The sequence below is a fragment of the Cebus imitator genome, unplaced genomic scaffold, assembly GCF_001604975.1.
Source record: "Cebus imitator isolate Cc_AM_T3 unplaced genomic scaffold, Cebus_imitator-1.0 Scaffold237, whole genome shotgun sequence".
Lineage (NCBI taxonomy): Eukaryota > Metazoa > Chordata > Mammalia > Primates > Cebidae > Cebus > Cebus imitator.
In genome coordinates this window covers 3,057,658-3,065,187 of record NW_016107552.1, presented here as the reverse complement: position 1 = coordinate 3,065,187, position 7,530 = coordinate 3,057,658, and the positions used below count along the sequence as shown (strand labels likewise).

The 7,530-nt window shown below is 50.6% G+C and overlaps 1 protein-coding gene across 3 annotated transcripts in view; it reads right to left on the bottom strand.

The window, feature by feature from the left end:
- The window catches only part of TMEM211 (transmembrane protein 211), a 12,482-nt gene extending 7,769 nt beyond the window's left edge, over positions 1-4,713 (bottom strand). Inside the window, exons 1-2 of one of the 3 annotated variants that reach the window (XR_005195379.1) lie at positions 4,592-4,678; positions 2,473-2,553 (exon numbers count right to left, since the gene is read on the bottom strand). The gene's annotated coding sequence lies outside the window, so the exon portion shown is untranslated. Of the gene's footprint in view, positions 1-2,472; positions 2,554-4,591 lie in introns of those variants that run through there. The other 2 variants (XM_017498157.2, XM_037727693.1) reach the window with 2 other exon arrangements.
- Positions 4,714-7,530: the final 2,817 nt, after the last annotated feature.

Genomic DNA, 7,530 nt, shown 5'->3' with positions numbered 1-7,530 from the left:
TGCCTCAGCCTTCCAGTACCTGGGACTACAGGTGCGCGCCACCACACCTGGCTGATTTTTGTATTTTTAGTAGAGACGGGGTTTCACTACGTTGGCCAGGCTGGCAGATGGTATTATCTTATGTATTGCATTCTGCCTCCTACTTTTGGGCTGAAGCACCGTGGTTTTAGACGGATTCATGTTGCCATGTGTATATCTGGTCGACCTGTCTTGGTTTGGGTTTCTTTGAAGCAGATCCTAAGGGCCTCACTTCCTAATATCATCACCTTGGGAATTAGGGTTGCAACATATAAATTTTTTTTTTTTGAGATGGAATCTCACTCTGTTGCCCAGGCTGGAGGGCAGTGGTGCCATCTCAGCTCACTGCAACTTCTGCCTTCCAGGTTCAAGCAATTCTCCTTCCTTAGCCTCCCAAGTAGGTGGGAGTACAGGCACGTGCCACCACACCCAGCTAATTTTTTTGTACTTTTAGTAGAGACGAAGATTCGCTGTGTTAGCCAGTTTGGTCTCGATCTGCCAGCCTTGGCCTCCCAAAGTGCTGGGATTGCAGGTGTGAGCCACTGCCCCAGCCAGGGTTTCAACATATAAATTTTGGGCGGACACAAATATTCGGTCCATAGCAAGACTCTAGTGAGAATCTGTTGAATGTGGTTTGATTTTGCTTATATTTGTTCTTTTTTGGGGGGGCATGTTTTCCAATGGAAATTAAAATGTATTTTAATAAAAAAGCATGTCAACATAAAGTCAAGTCTTACTTAAATAATAATAGATGTGGTTTCATGGCATGGCTGAGGCTGGAAGGTGATTTGCTAGCATACAGCCAACCCTGCCACTGATGGCCAGAAACGAAGCCCGAAAGGGTGAGCCTGCCCAAGGGCACTCAGGGTCACAAGCCGCTGAGCTGTCAACCAGGCCAAGGGCACTTAGGCAGATTTTCCAGGCTACTGCCGTACGACCTCGGCTTTTACTTTGGACGTCTAAGCCCAGCGACCCACTAAACATGTCCGGGATGCCGGGGTTGGAGACCAGCCAACCCCTCTACCATATCCCAGTTGCGGGACCTGGGGCAAGTGGCTCCATTGCTCTGGGCCTCCGTTTCTGCATCTGTGCAAGAAGACTATGAACCCCTTAATCTGCCCGAGGGGCAGATAGTGTTGGGATCAGTCAGTGGGATGGTGGTATGCTGAAAAACGGCAGAGAAGCCCAGATCCTGCCCTTCCCATCTATAGGAGCTTAGGGAGATGGTCCCACGTCTCTGGAAAATGGGAGTAGCAATTGTTGTAAAGTTTCAAGGGTGTTAAAATACATGTGTGTGCGGGAAGGGGGGGCAAGGGGAGGGGCAGAGATTAGCCTGGGCAGGTAGTCCTGGGTCAAGTTGCACGGGCTTTTAACTCCAAGATTAGAAAAACCCCGTAGCTGCTCGCCAGCAAGGGAAATGTGCCCCCTCGAGTGAGAGGGGACAGTATTTTTGTGGGTTGTTCTCCCTATACCAAAATCAGCCTTTCCTTTGGGTTGGCAAGATCCTGAGGGGTGTAATTCCAGCCAGGAAGCTGGGGAGAGCTGAATCCACGGCGGCCTCTGATTGTACCTCTCTCTGGCTGTACCAGTGGCTCTCCAGGTGTTTCTGACCTTGAAAGGGGTTTTGTTTTCCAGATAAAGCTCAGTGTGACTGGGGAAAATCACACCAACCGTCCAGGTGCCCAGAAACCTAAATGAGGCATTAAACCCAAAACCACATCCGGCCAGGCTGCCATTGGCTGGAATCCACCTAAGGGAAGCTTGAAAGGGACTATTTTCTCCTCTGGCTCAGTGGGCTTTTAATAGCAGTCAAGAATTTCTGGGCGCTCCTCAGGCTTCAGCCTAAGCACTTGCATAGGTAAGCATTCATTACCTGTACCCCTTGTGGCCACCTGATGAGGTAGATACTACCGTCACTGCTCCCGTTTTACAGATGACAAAACTGAGGCTCAGGAAGTGAGCCATAGAACTGGGACTCATACTTAGGGAATCAGGCTCTGGTTCTGGGCCCTAAACCCAAAGAGATATTAAGGATTTAATTTAAAGGCCAGCTAACCCAGTGGCTTACTAGGGCTGCCCAGGGTTAGGGCACGGAACTCTCTTGCCAGCTCTACCCAGGAAGCAGGGATGGTTCCAAAGAAGCCATAGGAAGCCGCAGGCAGAATCTCAGGAGGAGAAATGGATTTGGGAGTTTCGAGGTGGCTGCTATGTCAAGCGAAGTCCCCTTCTTCTTCTGGCTTCACGTTTTTCTCTGTAAACTGGAGGGACTGATCATTCATTAACTTTAATGCGCCCAGCTCAATGTGACCCCTTAACCCCACACCCCCAGGATACAGCGGTGAATGGAACACAGTCCCTGCCTTCAAGCAGTTTAGAGTTTTGTGGACAAGACAGACCAGCAAGTTACGCAACATGTCTGTCTGCTCATCCATTCAACGAATATGGGGTGTCTGCGATGTTCCCGGAACTGTTCTAGGTACCAGGGGGGATCCGCAGTGAGGAAAACAGACGAAGCCCCTCTATGGAACTTAGGCTCTGGAGGGAGAGAGAGGGAGGGAGGGAGGAAATTAGCAAGTCAATATGTAATATGCTAGACGTGGATAAGTGCCCTAGGGGAAAATGAAGCATTGGAGGGAGAGGGCAAGTGATTGGGTGACTGGGGGGTGTTCGCTAAAGCTCCATGAGAAGGAGACCTTTGAACCGGGGCCTGAAGAGGGTGAGGGAGGGAGCCACGTGGAGAGGGGTCAGAGCAGCGAGCAGGTGCAGAGGCACTTAGCACGTTTGAGGATGCAGAGGGCCGTGTGAATAGGAGAAACAAGGATAAGAAAGAGCAGTGGGCCTTGTAGTGGAGATAAGGTCTTGCTCTGTTGCCCAGGCGGGAGCGCACTGGTGCCATCACAGCTCACTGTGGTCTCAACCTCCTGAGCTAAAGCAATCCTCCCACCTCAGCCTCCCAAGTAGCTGGGGCTATAGGCATGCACCACCATGCCTGGCTTTTTTCTTTTTTTCTTTTTTTTTTTTTTTCAAGTTGTTAATCAACTGTCACAATTATGAAGAGAAACAAAGTGTTAGGAAAACAAATTTTTTTTTTTTTGTAGAAATGAGGTCTCTCTATGTTGTCTAGGCTGGTCTTGAACTCCTGGCTTCAAGAGATTCTCCTGTTTCAGTCTCCCAAAGTTTGGGGATTATAGGCATAAGCCACTGCGCCTAGTCTGACTTTTAACTTGTGAGTGTGGTAGAGAGTCTTTGGCTGGTCTTTAGCAGGGGAATGGCATGAACCGTCTTAGGTTTTCAAAACCATTCTGGCTCCTGGGTGGAGAACAGGCAGAAGGGAAGGAGGGTGAAACCTTCAGAAGATGACTCTTCAGTCAGACAAGAGACAGAGGTGGATGTGGATGGCCATGGAGGTAGGGGTAGGGAAGGGGACAGAGTGGTCAGATTCTGGATCTATTTTGAAGGGCAAAGGTCAAAGCTGATCAGATTTGCTAAAAGAGTAGACCTTGGATGTGAGGGAAAGCAAAGAGGCAAGGATGCCTCCAGGGTTTCTGACCTGGGACGGAGAACCTGCCGAAGGAACAGGTTTACCGGGGCAGGTGGAGGTGTCTGAGTGTGAAGTCGTGTAAGCACAGCTTGAGATGTGTATCTTCCCCAACCCATCAACTGGTATGTATACAGGCATGAGTGCAGGCACGGCTCCACACCATGAAAAAGCCTGGGGTGACGTTGGGGACAAGCACAGAGGAAGGGCACCCGGTCCAGCCTGGGGGGTGCAGGCGATGTCCAGGCTGAAATGTACACATGGGCAAACTAGGTCTGGGGAGGACGTTTCCTTTCATCCCTTTTCACATTCTCCCAGCTATGCAGCCAGGTAAGTCTGATTACTGGGTCTATTCCAGCGTCTGTTACAAATTGGCTATGCCACATAGGACAAACTCTGTAACGGCGCTGAGCCTCAGGTTCCCCATCTACGAAAGAAAGGTCAGCGAGACTTAACCTTTTAGAGGTGATGCATTCCTTTGAAGATACGATTTAAAACTATGGATGTTGGTTGGGTGCAGTGGCTCATGCCTGTAATCCCAGCACTTTGGGAGGCTGAGGTGGGCGGATCACCCGAGGTCAGGAGTTCGAGACCAGCCTGGCCAATGTGGCAAAACCCCGTCTCTACTAAAAATACAAAAATTAGTCTGGCATGATAGGCGGGTCCCTGTAGTCCCAGCTACTCGGGAGACTGAGGCAGAAGAATCGCTTGAACCTGGGAGGCGGACGTTGCAGTGAGCCGAGATCACACCACTGCACTCCAGCCTGGGCAACAGAGCAAGACTCTATCACAAAACAAACAAAACAAAACCACGGATGTTTCCACGTGCACTCTCACACGAGCAAGCATGCACACATGAGCACGTGGGCACGCGCACACACACACACACACACACACACACACACACACACACTGTTGTATGTCATTTCAGAGGCTCCTGGAACCCCTGAAGCCCATCATAGCCTCTGAGCAGTGCTTTGCGCTATCCCAGTTTCCTTCCCTCCCCGCTCAGGTCACTTTTCCCTCCGGACTCACCACACTTTAGACCCTCCAACGTGGGTGGCCACCTCTGCTCAGGCTCTGGCTTTGAATCCACATCTGTGACCTTGTAAAATTCTCCTTTCCTTTGAAGGAAGAAGTTAGCTTTTAGAACAATGCCGGGCACGCTTGATAAACTGGTCTGAGGGTGTGTGTGTGTGTGTGTGTGTGTGTGCGTGCGTGCGTGTGTGTTCCTTTCCACTTCCTTAAATCCATAGCCTTTCACTCCAGGCTGCTGGGCAGCCTGAACAAAGAGAGGAAAGCCAGCCCCAAGTGGGGACGAGGGGAGGGTGTGGTGTTGTTTCTCAGATCTTCCCCAAGAGCTGTGAACTTCTCAAAGTCAGGCGCTGTGTCTCAAATATTTTTATCCTTAGCACAAGACTTGGCACAGAGTAGATGCTGGTATTTTCTTTAGGTATAAGTGATGGAAGCACAATTCAAATTGGCTCAAGTAGAGACGAGAAATGTATTGGCTCACATAACTGAAAATTCTCTGGGATGGGCTTCAGGCACAGTGCGATCCAGGTAAATAAGCAATGTCTTCAGAGCCCCTCTCTCTCCACCTCCCAGTTCTGTGTTCTGCTCAGTTGGCTTCACTCTCAGGCAGATTCTCTCTAATAATATTGTGTTTTGGTGGCTCCAGGCTGGCATTCCCAGACTCAGCAACCCCAGAGAAAAGAAAGCCCCTCTTTGCACAAAATTGCAGCAGGTGTTGTGATTAATAACACCTGGACAAACTTGGAGCACATGCCCACCGTGAACCAATCATTGTGGTCAGGCAAATGGGATGGTCCGATTGGCCAGACCTACATCCCGTGTCTTAGGGTTGAGGGTTGAGTTTCGGAAACTGACACCCAAGTAAGGGTGTCAGGAGGCTTTACCCCCCTTGAAACTACATGGACTGAGTGTAGGGGATGGGATTCTTTCCTGGAGGAAAACGGAGATGCTGTTGGCAGAGGGGAGATGGCTACCAAGAAGGTGAGAACAAGAGACACCCCCTCAGTGTACAGGACATGCTGGCTTTTCCCTGCAGCTTAACGAATGAGCACCCAGCAGTTGGCATTGTTGGCAGCGGGAGGGTTCCAGCCAGTTAGAGGCAGAAAATCTGAGTGAAGTCTGAGACGCAGGCTTCAAGTCCCAGCTCTGCCACCTCAGTCAGTGTGACCTGAATTGGGGCTTCTCTGCCTCCTTGGCCTCAGTTCTCTACTTGTAAAATGAGGGCATCTGACGTGGCGGGTGCCAGGATGCTTTCCCCACTCATTCATTCATGTATCCACTTTTCCCCTTTCAATCTATATGTGTTGAAGGGCACTGGGGTTAGCCTAAACTGGACCTGGATTTCATCCCGATGTTGACTTGCAGTATCAGGCTTGACCGATGCACCTTCTCAGGTGTGCCCAGCTGCGTCCTTCCCCAGCAGCCACTGGCTCTGGACAAGACCCAGCCTCTTCTTACTTTTGCCTGCAGGCGGTTTGGGTCAGTTGCTGAGTCACCCGACCACCTAGGCCTGCATCTCCCGCTGTCATTCAAGCAGACCTGACCCGATTTAAGGAGGGAGCCCTGGACCCTCCTCATCTGGGCTCAGGTGGAACTGACTTCCCTTGGGGCTGTCTGGAGGCACAGATAACACTGTTGGGCCCAACTGTGACTAACGGCGGGCGGGGGCGGGAGGCCCCAGCCGATGAAGTCCTTGCCCTTCCGTCATCCCTTCCATGGTCCGTCTGTTTCACGTGGCTTCTGTAGCCAGCCTAGTAAGGCATGTCTTATATTTGCTCTCCCTCCTCCCTTGCCTTGATATCCCCTTCCCTTCATCCTTGCTGAGCTGGGATTTCTTTTTTTAATTTTTTTTGAGACGGAGTTTCACTCTTGTTGCCCAGGCTGGAATGCAGTGGCACGATCTCGGCTCACCGCAACCTCCGCATTCAAGTGATTCTCCTGCCTCAGCCTCCCGAGCAGCTGGGATTATAGGCATGTGCCACCACGCCCGGCTAATTTTGTATTTTCAGTAGAGACGAGGTTTCTTCATGTTGGTCAGGCTGGTCTCGAATTCCCAACCTCAGGTGATCCGCCCGCCTCAGCTTCCCAAAATGCTGGGATTACAGGTGTGAACCTCTGCGCCTGGCCTGCTGAGCTGGGATTTTATCCCTAATAAAGCATTAGCATATAAAATTTGCCTTGGACTCTGTTTTCCAGGGATCCAGGCTGAAATGCTAGCTGTGTGACCTTGGGCAACTTACTTAACCTCTCTGAGCTTCAGATCCTTCATCTGTAAAAAGGTAAATAATAGAACATCTCAGCGGGGCACAGTGGCTCACGCTTGTAACCCCAGCACTTTGGGAGGTTGAAGTGGGTGAATCGCTTGAACCACGAGTTCAAAACCAGCCTGGGCAACATGGCAAAATCCTGTCCCTACGAAAACACAAAAGTTAGCTGCGCATAGTAATGCACGTCTTGGGTCCCAGCTGCTCGGGAGCCTGAGGCAGGGGGATGGCTTGAGCCCAGGAGGGCAAGACTGCAGTGAGCCAAGATCGTGCAGTCCAGTCCCGGTGACAGAGCAGGACTGTGTCTAATGATCATAACAATAGAGCATGTCTTATAAGTCGTTGTGGAGTTTAATGAGACAACACAGGCAAAACACTTGGCTGAAGAAACGAGAGCCTTTATTAGTATCATTACCGGGAACCGAAAGCCGGATTCCAGCACTTGAAAACATTTACCCACCATTGACCTTCATGAATATTGACTGGGTGTCAACTCTGTTTCAGGTAATAAATACACTGGCCTCTTCCCACAAGGACTTAGCCTAGAAAATGAAAGAAGATGCCGGGCGCGGTGGCTCAAGCCTGTAATCCCAGCACTTTGGGAGGCCGAGGCGGGTGGATCACGAGGTCAAGAGATCAAGACCATCCTGGTCAACATGGTGAAACCCCGTCTCT